The sequence below is a fragment of the Felis catus genome, chromosome X, assembly GCF_018350175.1.
Source record: "Felis catus isolate Fca126 chromosome X, F.catus_Fca126_mat1.0, whole genome shotgun sequence".
NCBI lineage: Eukaryota > Metazoa > Chordata > Mammalia > Carnivora > Felidae > Felis > Felis catus.
Genome location: NC_058386.1, coordinates 44,748,251 through 44,772,106, shown reverse-complemented (window position 1 = coordinate 44,772,106; position 23,856 = coordinate 44,748,251). Strand labels below are relative to the sequence as shown.

Here is a 23,856-nt window from a genome sequence, read left to right as displayed (position 1 = left end):
ACAATAATAGGAGCCAGGAATCCTGCTATCAAGTATTTGCCCAACTGATTTAAAAACTTTTCTCCTGTCAAATAAAATACAAATCCAGAATTAGTAAGGAGAAGCTTTATTCAAAGGATTATTGTAAGGAAAAGGGGTGGGGGAGGCACTATTGTAATAGGGAAAATAAGAGCAGAAGCATCTCCAGAGTTAGGCCAAAAGGCTTGCTCTTTTGTAAAGAGGACACAGAGAACCCAGCATAGGGGAAGGGAATGAAAGGGTGGTGTGAACAGACAGTGAATCAAGGAATGCTTGTCCCTGGGGCCAGCCTGCCCTCAGAAGGGGCTGTATGCTGGCTCAGACTGAAGGGGGGGATCAAAGATTTTGCTCCAGTTGTTCAGGAAACATGAGTAGTTCATAATCATTCATGGGTTGTGGAATGGGAATGTGGAGATACCATGTCCAGTTTTGTCATAGCACACAAGGGGGCACCTGTGGACCCTGTGTCATAGGGGGAAGGAAGACTCCTTTCAGTAAGCAGTTTCCTGGAACATAACATGAGGAGATCGCTCAACTTTCATTGTTTTCCAGGATCACAGGGCATCAGCAAAGTCCAATATTGTCAGTCCAGGCAAAATCCTACATACCAATGTTTGTAGCTCTGTTACTCATAACTACAAAACGGGTGGCAACCAAGATGTGCATCAATAGGGGAATCAATCAACGATCTCGGTGCACCCATATGATGGAATACTATTTGGCAAAAGAAAGGAATGATCTTTCAAGCCACAGAGAGATATGAAGCCTAAATTCCTATTGCTATGTGAAATAAGCCAGTCTCAAATGGCTAAATATGTGGTGTGCATGTATTGGTGTGCATGTGGTTTGCATATATGTGTGTGTGTGTGTGTGTGTATACGCACGTGTATATATATGTGTGTGTGTGTGTGCATATATATGTGTGTGTGTGTGTGTGTGCGTGTGTGTGTATATATGTGTGTGTGTGTGTGTGATCCAATTATAAGAAATTGTGGAACAGGCAAAACTAGAGATAGTGAAGTGGTCAGTGCTTGGCAGGAGTTGTAGGATGAGAATACAAATAGGTAAAGGAAAGGGAACATTTTGGGGAATTGAAACTATTATATGTGTGTTATGAATGGAATGTGTGTGCCTCTGGCCCTCAGAGTTGATATGTGAATTCTAACCCCCCAATGTGATATTTGGAGGTGGCCCTTAATTGGGTTTGGATGAGAGTATGGCCCTCATGATGGGAGCAGTGTCTTTGTAAGAAAAGGAAGTGCCCAAAGCTCTCTCTCACTTTAGTCAAGTGACGACACAACTAGAAGGAAGCCATCTTGAGGCCAGAAAGAATGTACTCACGGAGAAATGAACCATACTAGCATCCTAATCTTTGCCTTCTCAGGCCCCAGAACTGTGAAAAACAAATATCTGTTGTTTGAGCGACCCAGTCTATGGTATTTTGTTATAGGAACCTGAGCAGACTAAGGCTGTGTGACATTTTATTGGTGTTTACATGACACTGTGCAGTTGTTAAAATCCATAGAGACTTACAGCACACAAAGTGAAATTTAATGTTAAATCCAAAATTTTAGAACATCATTAGGGAAGTCAGGAATATCAGGATGGAATGCAGGATGTGACAAACAATTCTAACTGTATTTCAAATGCATGAAAAATAATTCACTGAAGATTGTGAGGGAAAACAGTGTTAACCTAAGTAACTTTGGAAATGAAAGGAATTGTTAAAATGATGACGTGATAACCTATATCCTTAGAGAAAATATTTTCAAACCACATATCTTAAAAAGGATTAGTACTAGAATATACAAAAACTCTCTAAAATCAACAATAGCAATAGCATCAAAAGAGGAAAATATTTGTGAACAAACTTAACCTAGGAGGTGAAAGTTTTATACATTGAGGCGTGCCTGGGTGGCTCAGTCAGTTAAGCGGCCAACTCCGGTTCAGGTCATGATCTCACGGTTTGTGAGTTCGAGCCCCATGTCGGGCTCTGTGCTGACAGCCTGGAGCCTGCTTTGGATTCTGTGTCTCCCTCTCTCTCTGACCTCCACCCCCACCCCCCGCTCACACTCTGTCTCTCTCTCTCTCTCTCTCTTCCTCAAAAATAAACATTAAAAAATTAAAAAGAAAGTTTTATGCATTGAAAACTACAAAAAAATGCCAGAAGAAATTTTAAAAGGACATAAATTAACGGAAAGACATACCGTGTTCATGTATTGGGAGACTTAGTAGTGTTAAGATGTCACAGTACCCAAAGCGTTCTATAGATTTAATGTAATATCTGTCAGGATCCTTAACGACATTTTTTTCAGATATAGGAAAAATGAATCCTACACGTCATAGGGACTCTCAAAGGACCCCAAATACTCAAAACAGTTCTGAAAAGAATGAGCAATGTTGGAGGCTTCAAACTTCCTAATTTCAAAACTTACTAACAGTAATCAGAAACAGTGTGGTTCTGGCATAAAGACAGACATATAGACCAATGGAATAGGAGAGTAGGCATAAATAAAGCTTTGTGTATGTGGTCAATTGATTTTGAACAAGGGTTCCAAGGTCGTTCAATGGGAAAAGGACAGTCTCTTCAACAGATGGTGTTGGAACACCTAAAAGTCCACCTGCAAAGGAATAAAGGTAGACCATGAAGGTAGGCCATGTGTTGTATACATACAGGAGAGTAATTTGCAGCCTTAAAAACGAAGCAAATTCTGCAATATATGACAATATGCATGAATCTTGAGAATATCATGCTAAGTGAAATAAGCCAGACCAAAAAAGACAAATATTGCATGATGCCACTTATATGAGGTATCTAAAATAATGAAATTAATAAAATCAAATTGGAATGGTAGTTAACGGGGACTCAGGTGGAGGGGAAAATAGTCAGTTATTAATCCACAAGCATAACGTTTCAGTTAAGTAAAATGAATAAACTGTAGAGATCTTCCATACAACGTGGCGCTTAAGGTAACAGTAATGTACACTTAAAATGTGTTAAGAGAATGGATCTCATGTTAAGTGTTCTTATCACAATAAAAGTTTTTTCTAAAAATTGCATTTCATCAAACAGCTCCACTCGTATTGGCAATAAATGCTGAATAAGCATTTATTCAGCACCTGCTATGTGCTAGGCACCATGAATTTCAAAATCCAGTCCCCTCAAGGAGCTCAGAGCGATGGAGGAGATAGCTGAGTAAACAGATTATTCCAAGACAACATTGAGAGCATTAGGATAGCAATAAAACACTTTGAGCACTACGAAAGCACAGAGGTGGAGCATTTAACCCAGCCAGTGCATGAGGAGGCTACAGAACGCTTCTTGAGTAGATGGCATCTGAACCATATGGAAAGAAAAATAGAAATTAGTACACTGAAGATCATTTCAGGTATTGGGAAGAGCATTCCAAGCACCCAGAAATGAGGGAAAGTATGATGCTTTCAGACAACCGAGATATTCCGTATGATTCATGGATCATAGGGTGCAAAGACTGGGAAGCGTAGGGGTTGAAGACAGATAATGCTGAAATAGCAGGAAGGGATTATATCCTAAGATACTTCATATTCATGCTAAGAAGTTTGGGCCAACCTGACAGCCAATGGGAGTCATGGACTATTATGGAGCAAAGGAATGCTTTTGTCCAGTTCTAGGATGATAAAAAGTGGTTTAATATTCATTTATTCCACTTTTAGATGTCCCCATAATGTGAATTTTTGTGGTCGTGGGATGAGAGAATTTGGGATATCCTTCTTTGCTCCACTTGAACATCTACATACTATGTTTGCCGTACATTATATTGGAAATTTTTCACAGGCGGGATCCTATCTAATCTTCCCAACATTGACAGGTGTTGTTATTCCCGCTTAGAGATCAGAAAACTGATGTTCAGAGAGGTCAGCAGATGTATCCACAGTTTTAGAGGTGGTCATTGAAAGATACGTAATGGAGGCCATCATTCCAGGTGATGTGCTCTGTCTTTCCTTAAACTTTTGCCTCTGCTCTCTTCTAGTTCTTCACAACTCTTGTATTCACAAGAGAGGAAATTAGGCGGGAAGCCATGAGAAATGAGGTTGAGGGATACTTTGGTATAATGTAATAGCTCTGACACCAATTCAGGAACTAGTAGCTTCAAATCCCAGTTCTGCCGCTTAGGCACTGTGTCATCTCAGAGAAGTTACTTCACCTCTCTGAACCTCAGTAGTCTCTTTTTTAAATGAGAACTAATTTACACAAACGTACTTATGGGAAGCAAATAAAATAATTTCTGTAAAGAATCTACTACCCTGCCTGGCTTGCAATAAGCCCTCAAGAAATGACAACACTCTTTATTACAATACCAACTGTGTAACTGTGCGTAAATAACCCTCCCTGAGCCTCAGTTTTTCTCAATGTTGTGAAAATCCAATGTGATTCATGTGTGTATTATTTGCACAGTGCTGGGGACACGATAGGCACTCAATAAAATAAATGGCTACCAGTGTAGTATAATATAAATACCACAGGCCTGGTGATGGTCAAAACTGTGTTCAAATGCTGGCCCCAAACACTTGAGAACGTTATTTAGAACTCTTGGAGCCTCAGTATTTTTATTGGTCAAATGGAGAGAATATCCCTCACTTGCCTAAGAGGTAGAGTTGTGAGAGCTGCAGGTAATTTATGTCAACTGCCTGGCACATAGGAGATACTCTGTATAGGAAGGATGAATCCAGATTGCAGAGCCCTGAATCCCAGTCTCTTTAAAGCTGCTATAAAGCCCACTTCTGGATACATTCTGTCTTCTTGAGTGAGAACGAGATATATGGAAGTCACTAGTCTCAGTGGGAGCTAGAATCAATTTCACAGCTATAAAGGATTTATTCTAAAGGAGAGAGACTCACAGTAGAGAATGGCAATAGGTGTCATTTATTAGGTGCCTACTGTGTGCCAAGTATTCTATATACAGTAATTCTAATCATCCTTCCAATTCTGCAAGACAGTTATTACTATCACCATTTTTTTACCATTAAGAACTGTAAAGCTCAGAGAGATTGAGTATCTTGCCAAGGTCACTGAACTAGCAACTAGCAGGGATGCCTGACTGCATAAGCCCAGACTCTCTACTGTACAAAGATGTCTAAAAGTAAGCACTCCCATAATAAAGATAAAGAAAACAGACCGTGCTGGTTCCAATGGAACTGGAGTGGCAAGCACAAATCCGAGAAGTGGGAGAATTAGTAATAATTTGTGGCACGTCTACTATGTGCCACACATTATACCAGAAATTTTTCATATACAGAATCTCATCTAACCTTCCCAATGTTGATAAGTGTTGTTATTCCTGGTTTACAGATAAGGAAGCTGATGCTCAGAGAGGTCAGCAGATATAGCCATGGTAAGTGAAAGATATGTGATGGGGGCCATGCTACCTCCAATTAAGGGAAAATCAAAACTGCATTGGAATTGTTAACCGATACATAAATCAGCTTATTACAATTTTACAGTCTGTTACGGGCCTGGCTCAGCTTTGGCTTACCTGAAACCTGACAAACCTGTAAATCAGACTTAGGTTTTTTTCTCCATTTTTCTATACTTGAACACTAAATAAGGAATGCTATTTATAGTCTTGTAGTCTTGTCTTCATTATGATCAGTGGTAGTTAAGTACCGATTTTCATCTGTAGTTTTCTAATTCTACCCACAGCAACATGCTTCATACATCAGTAATTGCTTACCCCACAAAACTTGGGTTCTCATGGGACCCTATTCCATGCCACATTCAGAGAATTTTTTCCATGGTGGATTTTCGGATGTCACACAAGATGAGATTTCCAACTGAAGGCCTTTTCACACTCACTGCATTCATAGGGGTTTTCTTCACTGTGAATTTGATGATGGTAAATACGGTGAGATATCCCCACAAGGGCTTTATCACGTTTGTTGCCACCACACTACCTTACACACACACACACACACACACACACACACACACACACACACACTAGGTATGTTGTTTTAAAACTCTCCAAATACTATCATATGTTATACAGTGGGTCAGGAAGAATGATTCCATTTCATAAATCAGGAAACAGAGGCTACAAGAGAATACATGTCACACTCACAAAGGCTGGTAATAAGAAATCTTAGAATAGATACCATATTTGAGAACTGGTATTTTTTTCCCAAGATGCACACCAATTTGTATTTGAATTTGTATAGAATTTCCAACTATATATATATATATATATATATATATATATATATATATATAATACTTGGAAAACTACATAAAACATTTGAAACTTGTGAGAATTTTAAAAAGGGAGAGAGAGGGAGAAGACAATAAAGCAAGAGTATTTGTTTTGGGGGGTTGTTTTTGCAATGCAGCAAGAATAAAGAAGCAAAATTGAATCCTATGCAGCCTTGGGAGTGCATTCCAGTTTGTTAGAGAGAAAGTAGTTAATACTGTAGGTGAAAGAAATGACGAGCCTGGGCAGAATGTCCTGTACAGTCTAGACAATAGAATTTTCCTGGGCATATTTATGGCCTTACAGTCTTGCTTTAGAAAGAAGATTTAGACAAACATATCATGTGTCATATGTTCCCTCTTAGACATCTCAAACTATGTATTTAAGTTAACCCCAAAGCTTTTACTCATCTAGTGCATCTAAGGTACTCTGAGTCTCCAGATTTAAACTGTACCAGGAGGATGGAGGAAATAATAAATGGAGCTACAAGCATGTATTAGTCAGGGTCACAGCAGGAAACAGAAAACGGTCAAATTGGGTGATTTCAGGAGAGTCTAATAAAGGAACCAATGAGATGGGGGCAGGGGTATAAGAAAAACAAAAAGGATAATCAGCATTCCTGGGCTAGTAACTGATGGGTGTGTTAGCAATTCTAGGCCTGAAGGAGGGAGGGGAAAGCACTTTACTGTATATCCCAAGATCAAGAGAGCTGAGGATAGAGGGACACTCTACAGAAGCTGAGAGCTTCATTTGAGAGATGTAGCCAGCCAGTGATGAACCTACAGAGAGGGAGCTCAGTGGCATAAATACCACAACATCACTCCCCTATCCTTTGATCTGGCAGGCCTTCTCACTGGACAAGCTCAATCAGAAGCCAGAGGGCAAAGGCATCTGGGGCAGACAGCAGGATGCAAACGAATGGGAAATGCACCTGGAGATTCAAATGAAAGACACACAGCAGAGGATGTTTAGATAGTTGGATAAATTTACCTAGTTTCCTCCAGGTAAGAATCGGACCATATAATCGAGTCACTTAACCTTTTTCACCATCTCCAAAAGCAATCAATAATCCACTTCTGTGAACCTTGGACGATATTTACAACAAGACTCTCAGAGTAAAGCTTAAATACAAAAAGTTAAGGAGGAAGGAAGTAGGAACTGGAAAAACATTCCATTTATTATAGTGAAATAATATAAAATATTTAGAAATAAATTTGACAAGAAAAGCAGAATTATATGAAGAATAAAATCTTATGGCAACACAGAAAACAAAATCTGAGCAAACAGAGTGATGGATGCTCTTTGATGAGAAGATTTAATTACTACCACAAAGAAATCAAGCCTCCCCAAATTAGAATATAGCTAATTCAATAGTAACTAGAATGCACAGGTTTTCTTATTTTGGAATTGTATAAAATAATATAAACTTTATTTGAAAAAACAAATGACAAAAAATAGGCAAGGTTGTTATGAGAAAGAATAGTGAGGAGACTTACTGAAGGTTAAAAAAATATTAACATTTGACTATATACAAATTAAAATTTTTGAATGACAAAAGAGACCATTAATATACAAAAACACAAGACAGGAAATACATTTTAATAAATATGACAAAGGTTTAATATCCAAATTATATAGAAGGTAGTCGGACAAATTGACTAGAAAAAAGACAAACACGTAATTAAAAAAAATAGGAAAAAATATGAATCAGGAATTCACAGAGTAGAAAATCTAAGTTGCCAATGAATTAATAAATATGGGCAGAGGGAGATAAAATTCTATGGTAGTATGATAAATGCAAACTAGAGAAATAATGAAATTATTAGTTTACTTACAAGAGAGTGATAAACATTAAGAGTTGTAATTCCAATTATTGGTAAGGATGCGGGAAAAGGTTATTCATGTATGCTGGTGGGAAAAATCTGAAGAGTGAAGACTTTTGGATTTTAAAAGGCAAAACTTGTTAAAGCCATGTAGTAAAACTACACGCAGACATGCACGTGCACACACACAGACACACACACACACACACACAGACACACACACACACACAACTTTTACTCAGTAATCCAACTCCTGGATATCTATTCCAAAGAAGTACAAGCACAAGTATATAAAGTCCTATGTTTGAGGATGCGTATAGTAGTACTGAAGACAAAACTGAGGCTCACCAAAAGAAGAAGAGCGAAATAAATTCTAATATACCTACACCGTAAATGTTACATCACCATGTAAAAGAAGAGTTAGAGGGGATCCTCGGTGGCTCAGTCGATTAAGCGTCCAACTCTTGATTTCTGGTCAGGTCGTGATCTCACAGTTGATGGGATCAAGCCCCGCATCAGTACAGAGGCTGCTTGGGATTCTCTCTTTCCCTCTCTGCCCCTTCCCCATGCTCACTCACTCAGTCTCAAAATAAATAAATAGGAATGAGAGAAGATGGAGGCGTAGGAGGATGCTGAGGTCACCGCGTCCTGCTGATCACTTAGATTCCACCCACATCTGCCTAAATAACCCAGAAAACTGCCAGAGGACTAGCAGAACGGACTCTCCACAGCCAAGCATAGACAAGAGGCCCAGGGATGAGGGTAGGAAGGGCGGAGAGGTGGTTCGCGCTACACGGACTGGCGGGAGGGAGCCGGAGCAGTGGAGGGGCAGCCTGCCCGGCAAGGCAGGGCCCCTGAGTCTGACTTGCAAAAGCGGAGGGGCTGGACTGCGTGAGTTCTGCCACCAGCAGGACTTAACATCCGGAATGTCATAAGTCAACAGCTCTGTTCAGAGAGCGGGAGGGCAAGAGGACAACGGGAGGGAGAGTTGTTGAGCCCTGGAAGACAGAGCTCAGCTCGGCAGGGAACAAAGGCGCTGGCCAGCGCCATCTCCCTTGCCCATCCCCCAGCCAAAATCCCAAAGGGAACCAGCTCCCGTCACGGAACTTGCTTGCACCATGCAAACACCCAACGCTGTGCTTCTCTGGATCTATCACTCTGATGGGTCTGCCTCCCTCCCGGTGCCACAGGGCCCCTCCCGCAGTGGACCACCAACTGCAAAGTGAACTGAGCCTACCCCTCCTGCCACTGTGCACCTTGCAGATCCACCCCGGCTAATACACCAGATCCCATCGAAGCAGCACCACAAGCCTGGCAGGGTGCAAGTAGCCCAGACAGGGGCCACACCACTCCACAGTGAGTCCTGACCCTGGGAGAGGGGAAGATAAGGCACACACCAGTCTGACTGTGGCCCCAGCGGTGGGCTGGGGACAGACATTGGGTCTGACTGCGGCCCCACCCACCAACACAAGTTACTCCAGACAGCACAGGGGAAGTGCCCTGCAGTTTTGCGCCACTCCAGGGACTATCCAAAATGATGAAACGGAAGAATTCTCCTCAAAAGAAACTCCAGGAAGTAGTGACAGCTAAAGAATTGATCAAAAATGATTTAAGCAATATGCCAGAACATGAATTTAAAATAAGAGTCATAAAATTAATGGCTTGGCTTGAAAAAAGTATAGAGGACAGCAAAGATTCTATTGCTACAGAGATCAAGGGACTAAGAAAGAGTCAGGAGGAGCTAAAAAAATGCTATAAATGAGGTGAAAAATAAAATAGAGGTGACCACAGCTCAGATTGAAGAGGCAGAGGACAGAATAGGTGAGTTAGAAGATAAAATTATGGAAAAAGAGGAAGCTGAGAAAAAGAGAGATAAAAAAATCCAGGAGTATGAGGGGAGAATTAGAGAACTAAGTGATGCAATGAAACTTAACAATGTCCATACAATAGTGATTCGACAGGAGGAAGAGAGAGAGAAAGGGGCTGAAGGTGTACTTGAACAAATCATAGCTGAGAACTTCCCTGATCTGAGAAAGGAAAAAGGCATTGAAATCCAAGAGGCACAGAGAACTCCCTTCACACGTCACTTGAATCAATCTTCTGCATGACATATCATAGTGAAACTGGCAAAATACAAGGATAAAGAGAAAATTTTGAAAGCAGCTAGGGATAAACACGCTCTAACATATAAAGGGAGACTGATAAGACTAGTGACAGATCTATCTATTGACACTTGGCAGGCCAGGAAGGAACCGCAGGAAATCTTCAATATGATGAACAGAAAAAATATGCAGCCGAGAATCCTTTATCCAGCAAATCTGTCATTCAGAATAGAAGGAGAGATAAAGGTCTTCCCAAAACAACAAAAACTGAAGGGATTCATCACCACTAACCCAGCCCTACAAGAGATCCTAAGGGGGATTCTGTGAGTGAAATGTTACAAGGACCGCAAAGTACCAGAGATATCACTACAAGCATGAAACCTACAGACATCACAATGACTCTAAACCCATATCTTTCTATAATAACACTGAATGTAAATGGACTAAATGCGCCAACCAAAAGACATAGGCTGTCAGAATGGATACAAAAACAAGACCCATCTATTTGCTGTCTACAAGAGACTCATTTTAGACCTGAGGACACCTGCAGATTGAAAGTGAGGGGATGGAGAACTATCATACTACTGGAAGTCAAAAGAAAGCTGGAGTAGCCATACTTCTATCAGACAAACTAGACTTTCAATTAAAGGTTGTAACAAGAGATGAAGAAGGGCATTATATAATAATTACAGGGTCTATCCATCAGGAAGAGCTAACAGTTATAAATGTCTATGCACTGAATACGGGAGGCCCCAAATATATAAAACAAGTAATCACAAACATAAGCAACCTTATCGATAAGAATGTGATAATTTCAGGGGACTTTAATACTCCACTAACAGCAATGGATAGATCATCTAGATGCAGGATAAATAAAGAAACAAGGGCCCTGAATGATACATTGGATCAGATGGACTTGGCAGATATATTTAGAACTCTGCAACCCAAAGCAACAGAATATACTTTCTTCAAGTGCACATGGAACATTCTCCAAGATAGATCACATACTGGGTCACAAAACAGCCCTTCATAAGTATACAAGAATTGAGATCCTACCATGCATACTTTCAGACCACAATGCTATGAAGCTTGAAATCACCCACAGGAAAAAGTCTGGAAAACCTCCAAAAGCATGGAGGTTAAAGAACACCCTACTAACGAATGAGTGGGTCAACCAGGCAATTAGAGAAGAAATTAAAAATTACATGGAAATGAATGAAGATGAAAATACAATAATCCAAACGCTTGGGGATGGAGCGAAGGCAGTCCTGAGAGCAAAATACATTGCAATCCAGGCCTATCTCAAGAAACAAGAATAATCCCAGATACAAAATCAAACGGCACACCTAAAGGAAATAGAAGCAGAACAGCAAAGACACCCCAAACACAGCAGCAGAAGAGAAATAATAAAGATCAGGGCAGAAATAAACAACATAGAATCTAAAAACAAAACAAAACAAAACTGTAGAACAGATCAATGAATCCAAGAGTTGGTTTTTTGAGAAAATAAACAAAATTCATAAACCTCTAGCCAGGCTTCTCAAAAAGAAAAGGAGATGACCCAAATAGATAATATCATGAATGAAAATGGAATTATTACAACCAATCCCTCAGAAATACAAGCAATTATCAGGTGATACTATGAAAAATTACATGCCAACAAACTGGACAGCCTGGAAGAAATGGACAAATTCCTAAGCACCCACACACTCCCAAAACTCAAACAGGAACAAATAGAAAATTTGAACAGACCCATAACCAGCGGAGAAATTGAATCAGTTATCAAAAATCTCCCAACAAATAAGAGTCCAGGACCACATGGCTTCCCAGGAGAATTCCACCAGACATTTAAAGCAGAGATAATACCTATCCTTCTCAAGCTATTCAAAACAATAGAAAGGGAAGGAAAAATTCCAGACTCATTCTACGAAGCCAGCATTACTTTGATTCCTAAAGCAGACAGAGACCCAGCAAACAAGAGAACCAGAGGCCAATATCCCTGATGAATATGGATGCAAAAATTCTCAATAAGACACTAGCAAATCGAATTCAACAGCATATAAAAAGAATTATTCACCATGATCAAGTGGGATTCATTCCTGGGCTGCAGGGCTGGTTCAACATTCACAAATCAATCAATGTGGTATATCACATTGATAAAAGAAAAGAACCATATGATCCTGTCAATCGATGCAGAAAAAGCATTTGACAAAATTCAGCATCCTTTCTTAATAAAAACCCTCGAGAAAGTCGGGATAGAAGGAACATACGTAAACATCATCAAGGCCATTTATGAAAAGCCCACAGCTAATATCATCCTCAATGGGGAAAAACTGAGATCTTTCTCCCTGAGATCAGGAACACGACAGGGATGTCCACTCTCACCACTGTTGTTTCACATAGTGTTGGAAGTGCTAGCATCAGCCATCAGACAACAAAAGGAAATCCAAGGCATCAAAATTGGCAAAGATGAAGTCAAGCTTTCACTTTTTGCAGATGACATGTTATTATACATGGAAAACCCAATAGACTCCACCAAAAGTCTGCTAGAACTGATACCTGAATTCAGCAAAGTCGCAGGATACAAAATCAATGTACAGAAATCAGTTGCATTCTTATACAGTAACAATGAAGCAACAGAAAGAGAAATAAAGAAACTGATCCCATTCACACTTGTACCAAGAAGCATAAAATACCTAGGAATAAACCTAACAAAGATGTAAAAGATCTGTATGCTGAAAACTATAGAAAGCTTATGGAGGAAATTGAAGAAGATACAAAGAAATGGAAAAACATTCTGTGCTCATGGATTGGAAGGATAAATATTGTTAAAATGTCAATACTACCCAAAGCTATCTACACATTCAATGCAATCCCAATCAAAATCGCACCAGCATTCTTCTCGAAGCTAGAACAAGCAATCCTAAAATTTGTATGGAACCACAGAAGACCCTGAATAGCCAAAGTAATTTTGAAGAAGAAGACCACAGCGGGAGGCATCACAATCCCAGACTTTAGCCTCTACTACAAAGTTGTAATCATCAAGACAGCATGGTACTGGCACAAAAACAGACACATAGACCAAAGGAATAGAAGAGAATCCCCAGAACTAGACCCACAAACGTATGGCCAACTAGTCTCTGACAAACCAGGAAAGAATAGCCAATGGAAAAAAGACAGTCTCTTTAACAAATGGTGCTGAGAGAACTGGACAGCAACATGCAGAAGGATGAAACTAGACCACTTTCTCACACCATTCACAAAAATAAACTCAAAACGGATGAAGGACCTGAATATGAGACAGGAAACCATGAAAACTCTAGAGGAGAAAGCAGGAAAAAACCTCTCTAACCTCAGCCACAGCAATTTCTTACTTGACACATCCCCAAAGGCAAGGGAATTCAAAGCAAAAGTGAACTATTGGGACCTCATCAAGATTAAAAGCTTCTGCACTGCAAAGGAAACAATCAACAAAACTAAAAGGCAACCAACGGAATGGAAAAAGATATTTGCAAATGACATATCGGACAAAGGGCTAGTCTCCAAAATCTATAAAGAGCTCACCAAACTCCACACCCGAGAAACAAATAATCCAGTGAAGAAATGGGCAGAAGACATGAATAGACACTTCTCTAAAGAAGACCTCCGGATGGCCAACAGGCACATGAAAAGATGCTCAACGTCGCTCCTCATCAGGGAAATACAAATCAAATCCACACTCAGATACCACCTCACACCAGTCAGAGTGGCTAAAATGAACAAATCAGGAGACTATAGATGCTGGCGAGGATGTGGAGAAACGGGAACCGTCTTGCACTGTTGGTGGGAATGCAAACTGGTGCAGCTGCTCTGGAAAACAGTGTGGAGGTTCCTCAAAAATTTAAAAATAGATCTACCCTATGACCCAGCAATAGCACTACTAGGAATTTACCCAAGGGATGCAGGAGTGCTGATGCCAACGGGCACTTGTACCCCAATGTTTATAGCAGCACTCTCAACAATAGCCAAATTATGGAAAGAGCCTAAATGTCCATCAACTGATGAATGGATAAAGAAGTTGTGGTTTATATACACAATGGAATACTACATGGCAATGAGAAAGAATGAAATATGGCCTTTTGTAGCAACGTGGATGGAACTGGAGAGTGTTATGCTAAGTGAAATAAGTCATACAGAGAAAGACAGATAACATATGTTTTCACTCCTATGTGGATCCTGAGAAACTTAACAGAAGACGATGGGGGAGGAGAAGAAAAAAAAAAAGAGAGATTAGAGAGGAAAGGAGCCAAACCATCAGAGACTCTTAACAACTGGGAATAAACTGAGGATTGATGCGGGGTGGAAGGGAGGGGAAAGTGGGTGATGGGTACTGAGGAGGGCACCTGTTGGAATGAGCACTGGGTGTTGTATGGAAACCAATTTGACAATAAATTTCATATTCAATAAATAAACAAACAAACAAACAAACTTTAAAAAATAAAATAAAATAAAGGGATGTGTTAGAACTGTACAAGTGGACTTGGAGACATTCACACAAGTTTATCATTACATGAAATACACAAGATGCAGAAAAATGTGATTAATAGGATACCATTTTGGTAGCCACGACAAAGAAAAAAACCTGTATGTGTTTATACATACATGGATGTGTTTATTGTAATGGATTATAGGAATGTAGAAAAATATGGAAGGATGCATGTTAGGTTGTTAAAATGAGTTAATGAGGAGCTTGTTTTTAGAAAGGAAGGAGGTGGCAATTCAAGCGCCAAGTAAGGAAGAAATATTGAAGGGAGTTCTTCAAGTGGAAGAGAAAGGGCCACAATTAGAAGGAAGAAAACTATCAAAAGAATAAATTACGTGAGTAAAAATAAAGATACGGTAAAGGCAGTAGAGCTCTCACTTAGAAAGCTAGTGTGAAGGTTAAAAGACAAAGTAGTAAAATAAATTATATCTAAAAAATTATTTAAAGGGACTCACATGATAAAGAGATGCACAAACTGACAATATATACATAAAATGTAGAAGGGACAGTAAAAATGAAGTTCTTCTAGAATGTGTTCAAACTTATGTGACCATCAACTTAATACAGACCGCCATATACTTAGAATGTTCTATAGGAACCTCATGATAACCAAACACCAGAAACCTATAATAGATACACAAAACATAAAGAGAAAGAAAGGCAAGCATAACAGTAAAGAAAGTCATCAATCCAATGAAAGTGAGCCAGAGAAGAAGAAATGAACAGAGAAGAGCTATGAAAACCAGAAAACAATTAACAAAATGGCAATATGTACATACCTGTCAATAATTACTTTAAATGCAAATGGTCTAAATGCAGCAATCAAAAGACATAGGGTGAAGGAATAGATAAAAAAATAACAAGACCCTCTATATGCTGCCTACAAGAGACTCACTTCAGACCTAAAGACACATGTATGTCTGTAGACTGAATGTGAAGGGATAGAAAAAGATACTCTATACAAAGGGAAGTGAAAAACAAAACACACACAGCCAGGGTAGCAATACTTACACAGGCAAAGTAGGCTATAAAACTAAGACTATAACAAGAGATAAAGAAGAGCGTTCCATAATGATAAAGGGAACAATCCAACAAGAGGATAGAACACTTGTAAGTGTCTACGCAACCAACATTGGAGCACCTAAATACGTAAAACAAATATTAACAGGTATAAAAAAATGAACATATATGAAGGGAGAAATTGGCAGTAATACAATACTCATAGGGTACTTTAACACCCTACTTACATCATCGGATAGATCATCCAGGCATAAAGTCAATACGGAAACAGTGTCTTTGAACGACACATTAGACCAGATTGTCTCAACAGATTTATACAGAACATTTCAACCCAAAACAACAGAATACACATTCTTTTTGAGTGCACATGGAACATTTTCCAGAACAGATCACATGTCAGGTCACAAAACAAGTCTCACTAAATCTAAGAAGACTGAAATCATATCATGCATCTTTTCTAAGCACAACAGTATGAAACTAAAAATCAATTACAAGAAAAACCGGGAAAAACACAAACACATGGAGGCTAAGCAACATGCTACTAAACAACCAATGGGTCAACAAAGAAATCAAAGAGGAAGTTAAAAAAAATACAAGAATGCCAGTGAACATGAAAACACAGTCTTTGGGACACAGCGACAGCAGTTCTAAGAGGGACATTTATAGTGCGATAGGCCTGCCCCAAGAAACCAGAGAAATCTCAAATAAACCATCTAAACTTACACCTAAGGAAACTACAAAAAGAAGAATAAACACAGCCCAGAGTTAGTAGAAGGAAGGAAATAATGAGATAGGGGAGAAATACCTGAAATAGGGACTTAAAAAATAAATAAATAAAGAGATCAAAGAAACTAAGAGTTGGTTCTTTGAAGAGATAAACAAAATTGATAAACCTTTATCCAGACTCATCAAGGAAAAAGACAGGACCCATGTAAATAAAACCAGAAATGAAAGAGAAGTAACAACAGATACAGCACAGAAATACAAGGGATTTTAACAGACTACTATGAAAACTTACATGCCAACAAATTGGACAACCTAAAAGAAATGGATAAATTCCTAGAAATGTATAATCTTCCAAAACTGAATGGATAAGAAATAGAAAATCTGAACAGACCAACTGCAAGTAAAGAAATTGAATTGGTAATCAAAATACTCTCAATAAACAAAAGTCCAGAACCAGATGGATTCACAGGTGAGTTCTGTCAACCATTGAAAGAAGAGTGGATACCTATTTTTCTTATACTATTCCAAAAAATCAGGAGAGGAAGGAAAGCTTCCAAATACATTCTACAAGGCCAGTACTACACTCAGACTAAAACCAGACAAAGACACTACAAAATAAGAAAACTACCAGCCAACATCCTTGATGAACATAGATGCAAAATCCTTAATAATAATAATAATAATAATAATAATAACAACAACAACAACAACAATAACAATAATAAACAGCAAACTGCATTCAACAATACATTAAAATGATAATTCACCGCAATCAAGTGGAATGTATTCCAGAGATGCAAGAGTAGCTCAATATTCACAAATCAATCTGTATGATGCACCACACTAACAAAATGAAGGCTAAAAATCATATGAGCATCTAAATAGATGCAGAAAAAGCATTTGGCAAAATTGAAAATCTGTTCATGATAAAAACCCTCAACAAAGTAGGTTTAGAGGGAACATACCACAACATAATAAAGGCCATGTATGACAAGCCCATAACTAACATCATACTCAATGGTGAAACACTGAGAGCTTTTCCTCTAAGATCAGGAACAAGACAAGGATGTCCACTCTCACCACTTTTATTCAACATAATACTGGAAGTCCTGGCCACAGCAATCAGATTTAAAAAAAGAAATGAAATGAAAAACTGGTAATGAAGAAGTAAAGCTGAAACTATTTGCAGATGACACGATACTAAGAAAACTCTAAAGACTACACACACACACACACACACACACACACACACACACACACACAAACTATTAGAAGTAACAAATGGATTCAGTAAAGTCGCAGGATACAAAATTAATATACGGAAATCTGTCACATTTCTATGCACTAGTAATGAAAGAGCAGGAAGAGAAATTAAGCAAATGATCCTATTTACAACTGCACCAAATATAAAATACGTAGGAATAAACTCAACCAGGGATGAGAAAGACCTATACCCTGAAAACTGTAAAATATTGATGAAAATTTGAAGACTAAAAATTGGCACTATAATAAAATTAAAAGCTTTTGCACAACAAAGAAAATCATCAATACAAGGAAAAGGCAACCTACTAAGTGGGAGAAGATATTTGCAAATGATATATGCGACAAGGGGTTAACATCCACATCTATAAAGGATTTCTACAACTCAACATGAAAAATAAATGCCCTAAATAACCCAATTTAAAAAGGGGCAGAGGACCTGGATAAACATTTTTCCAAAGAAGACACTGAAATGGCCAACTGACACGTGGAAAGATGCTCAGTATCACTAAACATCAGGGAAATGCAAATCAAAACCACAATGAGATATCACCTTAGACCTGTCAGAATGACTAGAATCAAAAAGACAAGAGATATCAAGTGCTGGTGAGGCTGTGGAAAGGAAGGGACCCTAGTGCACTGCTGGTGAGAACGTAAATTGGTGCAGCCGCTGTGGAAAACAGGATGAAGCTTTCACAAAAAATGAAAAATAGAGCCAGAGTGGAGGTGGCTGTGGAAAGGCCAAATTTTGTAAAGGGGAGTGGCAGATACAGGCTTCCAGTTATGGAATGAATAAGTCAGGGGAATAAAAGGCACAGCATAAGGAATTTAGTCAGTGATATTGAAATAGCGTTGTATGTTAACAGTTGGTAGCTACACACGTGAGTACAGCATAATGTATACACTTGCTGACTCACTATATAGTACACTTAAAACTAATGTAACACTGTGTGTTGACAGAAAGAAAGAAAGAAAGAAAGAAAGAAAGAAAGAAAGAAAGGCCACATGATCCAATAATGCCACTACTGGCTATTTTCTTAATGCAAACAAAAACACTGAATGAAAAGATATAAGCACCCCTATATTTACTGCAGCACTATTTACAATAACTAATATATGAGAGTAACCTAAGTGTTCACTGATATATAAATGGATAAAGGAGATGTGGTGTGTGTAGACAGATAGACAGACAGAAATACACACACAATGGAGTATTATTCAGCTACAAAAATGAATGACATCTTGCCATTTGTGACAATATGGATGGACCTAGAGGGTATTATGCTAAGTGAAATAAGTCAGACAAAGACAAGTGTCATGGTATTTCACTTGTATGTGGAATCTAAAAAACAAAACAAATGAACAAAAAAGCAGAAACATACCCATAAATACAGAGAAAAAACTGATGGTTGCCATGGAGTGAGGGGGAGGATGGACAAAATGGGTACCAGGGTGTGGAAAATACAGGCATCCAGTTATGGGATGAATAAGCCACAGGGATGAAAGGTACAGCATAGGGAATGTAGTCAATGGTATTGTAATAGTGTTATCACTCATGGGAAGCATAGCATAACATATAGGGTTGTCCAATCACTATGTGGGACACCTGAATCTAATGTAACATTGTGTGTCAACTCTAATTCCAAAAAAAGGAGAAAATTCCAAAGAATTGACCAAAAAAATGAACTCCTGGAACGAATCAGCAATTATAGTAAGGTTGTAGAATGTAAGGTTAGTACACAAAACCCAATTTATTTCCTATACGCCACCAATGAACAATTGGAATTGGAATAAAAAACACAATAGCATTTACATTAGCAGCCCCCCCCCCAAGAAATACTTATCTAATCTAATATAGTATGGATGGGATATATAGGGAAAACTACAAAGGTCTGACAAAGAAAAATAAAGATCTAAGTAAATCTTTATTGAGAGATATTCCATGTTCATGGATTGGAAGACTTGATGTTGCTAAGAGGTCAATTCTTCCCAGCTTGATCTACAGATTCAATGCAATCCCAACCAAAATCCCAGAAAATTATTTTATGGATATTCAAAAACTGATTCTAAAGTTTATAATGAAAGGTAAAAGATCCATAATAGCCACCATAATAATAAAAAGAACAAAGTCGAGGGCTGACACTACCTGACTTCAGGATTTACTATAAAGCTACACCAATCAAGACCATGGTTTCAGCAAAAGAAGAGACAAACTGATCAATGGAACGTAATAAAGACCCCAGACATGGACCCATCCATATATAGTCAAATAACTGTCAACAAAGGAGCAAAGACAATTCTATGGAAAAAGAATAGGCTTCAACAAATAATGCTTTAGTAATTGGATGCCCATATTAAAAAATAGATCTAGACAGACCTTTCATCTTTCACAAAATTAACCCAAAGTGGATCATAAACCTAAATGCAAAACGAAAACTTGAAAACTTATAAATGATAACACAGGAGAAAATCTAGATAACCTTGGGTTTGGTGATGACTCTTTAGAGACAACACCATGAAATAACAAATCGAGAAGTTGAGCTTTAGGAAAATGCAAAACTTTGGTTTTGTGAAGGACCCTGTTAAGACAATGTAAAGACAAACCACAGAGTGGTAAACAACGTTTACAAAATGTATCTGACAAAGGACTTATCTTCAAATACACGAAGACATTTTCAAAATAAACATTAAGAAAACGAAGAATGCAATTTAAAAATGGGGAAAAGCTCTGAAAATAGACCTCACCAAAGGAAATATAGATATGGTAAATAAATATGCAATAGCATCTATGTCATAAGGCAAATGAAATTTAAAACCACAATGATATACCCCTATACATCGACTAGAGTGGCTATAATTAAAAGAAAAAAAACTGATATACTAAATTCTGATAGAGATGCGGAACAACAGGAACTCTGATTCATTGCTGGAGGAAATGAAAAATGGCACAGCCATTCTGGAAGACATTTTGGCAGTTCCTAACAAATTTAAACATAGTTTTATCATACAATACAGAAATCACGTTCCTAGGGATATGTATGCCAAACTGATTGAAAACTTATGTCAGCACAAAAACCTGTGCACAAATGTGCAGCTTTCTAATGGTCAAAACTGGTAAGCAATCAAGATGCCCTTTGATAGATAAATGGATAAACAAAGTGTGCTACACCCATACAATGGAACATCATTCAGTGATAAAAAGTAATGAGCTATCAAGCCATGAAAAGACATGAAGAAAAATTTCATGCATTTTGGTGAACAAAAGAAGCCAGTCTGTAAAGGCTACAACTGCCTGATTCCACCTATATGATATTCTAGAACAGGCAAAACTATCATCAGACTATCAGTGGTTCAATGTAGTGGTAGTTGGTAGCTGAGGGATGAATGGGTGAAGCACAGGGGAGTTTTCAAGTAATGAGACTATTCTGTTTGATACTGTAATGGTGGACACATGACTTGATGCATTTTCAAAACCCATTGAACTGTACAGCATAGAGGCTGACTGTCGTGTAAACTATGGACTTAGATAACAATAATGTGTTAGTATGGGTTTATTAATTGTAACAAATGTATCACACTAATGCAAGATCTTAATAACAGGGGAAACTGGGATGGTGGACTATAATAGGACACTCTTGTACGCTGCTCAACATTTCTGTAAATTTAAAACTACTCTAAAAAAGTTTGTTAACTAAAAAAATACTGAATTGTGTGTCACAGTGACATAAAACTCACTTCCATCCCAGAATATGCTTTTCATGCCCTGCCTCACAAGGAAGGAAGCCCAAACACAAAAAGGGTCCGAAAAAGAAAGGAAATGGAAGATAAATGGAGATTTTTGACTAACATATTCCAAGAAATCCCTTCAGTTTGGTAGCATCTTTGAAGTATCAGCCCCCAAATTCCTACTTGGCCCGAGCTATGACTTGACCTGGAACAGTTCTCCCAGTCACAGACCTAGTTAACACCGCACATATCCCCCTGGCTCAGCCTTCTCACACCCCCATGCCCCACTGTTTTGTCACAGGGCCACAGCTTATGCTGTTGCTGTAATGTGCCATGCCCTTCCTCTCTCACTTCCATCTGCATAAATCCTACTCATCCCTAAGACCCACTTACAATACCACATTCCTTTAAGCTTTAAGCCATTTCTTGATATAGCACCTGCCACCTTCCTATGCCTTTCCTTGACATTCCAAGCCTTGGTGATAGCATTTGACACAACAATTGGTGTTCCCTAAATAACCTTTGTTCATCTCTCTCTCTCTTCTCCAATTAAATCATCCATCCTCCTTTTGTTTTTGTTTTTGTTTTTGTTTTTGTTTTTGTTTTCTCCAGAGAAAAAAGCCTCAGGAGATGGAATGGATAGCAGTCAGGAAATAGCTGAAGGTCATGATGTTGGACTGACGATTCGCACAACATACAAGTGAAGAAGAAAATAAAATGAGACATATAGAAAACAAGAAATTTTAAGGTGGTTCAGAAGAACAGGAGAGAAACAACGAAGAGGAGACATTTATGATATAAGCAATATTTCCAAAACTGAAGAAATATTTCAGCTTTTGTATAAAAAGAGCCCACCAGGTAAGCACCAGCGTTAATAAAAAGGAATCCACACCAAAACATACTCTGGAAAACGTACTACTTCATAATTTCTTCACTCACTTGGTCAAGTGTTTTAGTCTTTCTTATCCTGGATTTCCCTTAATTCTGGAAGCCCTGGCATTTTCCTTGTTCCTTGCAGACAGATCAACTTAGGTTTAGAAGTGGGAAATCCTGCTCAGGGAGAAAGAAAATATATAGTTGCTTAGGCTGGGAACAAAGTAGTGCCAGAGATCAGTCCCAGCTAATGGGTAAGCAGAAACAAGATAGGAAGAAGAGGAAATATTCAAAGAGGACGAACAAAGGAAAGACAGAGACCATGAAAGAATGTTTGGGTTCTGACTAAAAGGCTTTTTATAATAGTACTGGAAATGTAAAGTAGTAAACAAATATAATCCAGTGTTTTAAGTCCTATAATATAAGCCAGAGACAAGATACAGACTGGCAAAAAAGAGAAAAAACTCCAGTGGTTCTCAAATGCAAGCCCTTGGACTGGCTGCATTAAGAGTCATGTGGAACCTGTAAAAACAGTTTACTGGGCCCATCAGCAGAACTTCTATTTAACAGGTCAAGAGTAGAGGTTGGGGATTTTTATTGGCAGTCACAAATTCACCAGGACCGCACAAAACAAACACATCTTTCCACTCATTTATGTGTTCTTCACAATTTTTTCATCAATGTTTTATGCTTTTCAGTATACAGATCTCTCACCTCCTTGGTTACATTTATTCCTAGCCATTGTATTGCTTTTGATGATATTGTAAAGGGGATTGTTTTGTTAATTTCTCTAATTGCTATCTCAGATAGTTCCTTGTTAGTGTATAGATACGTAACTGATGTTTTCTATATTGATTTTGTACTCTACAGCTTTACTGAATTTATTAGGTCTAACTTTTTTTTTTTTTTTTTTTTTGGTCTCTTCAGATGCCTAATGCAGGCTAATTGGAAGACTTGACCTTCAGGATGCAGCTGAGAAAGTCAGGGCATTAGGTACACAATCCAGCCTTTATCATGGAAAAACTGAGAGCTGGGTGTTTGTGCCTACTCACTCTGCTGAGTCAGAGGGAACAGTCACTGGGAGTGCCTTTGTGCCCATGTATACTTATTACTTATATAATTTTAGATCTTTTAAAAAAAACTGAGAGATTATGTGACATGATGGAGACATTAGCTAACACTACAATGGCAATCATATTGCTATAAGTAAATGTGTGAGATCCACACGTAGTACACCTTAAACTTACATAATGTTATACGTGAAATATATTTCAATAGACTTAAACAAACAAACAACAAACAAATGTATTTTTAAAAGCTGAGAGAGGGAGGGGAGAAGATAAGATGGTAGAGGAGTAGAGAGACCCTAAGCTTGTGTTGTCCCCTGAACACAGCTAGATAGTTCTCAAACCTTTCCGAACACGGAAGAAATCGATCAGAGATCTGAAGAGAACAAAAACTGCAAGACTACAAGTAGAAAAGGAACCACCGTCTGGAAGGTAGGAGGTGCGGAGAGTTTACTGGGGGAGATACTGCCCTGGGTACAGCCACGGGGACGGAGC

At 38.5% G+C, this 23,856-nt stretch overlaps 2 long non-coding RNA genes across 2 annotated transcripts in view; both read right to left on the bottom strand.

Moving 5' to 3' along the window:
* The window catches only part of LOC123383462, a 46,486-nt gene that overhangs the window by 17,307 nt on the left and 5,323 nt on the right, over positions 1-23,856 (bottom strand). The window lies entirely within an intron of this gene.
* On the bottom strand, positions 2,102-22,473 carry LOC123383463. Its single transcript, XR_006593211.1, has 3 exons — positions 22,361-22,473; positions 5,730-5,874; positions 2,102-2,639 (listed from the first exon to the last, which is right to left on the bottom strand). It is a non-coding gene; the product is annotated as an uncharacterized LOC123383463 (long non-coding RNA).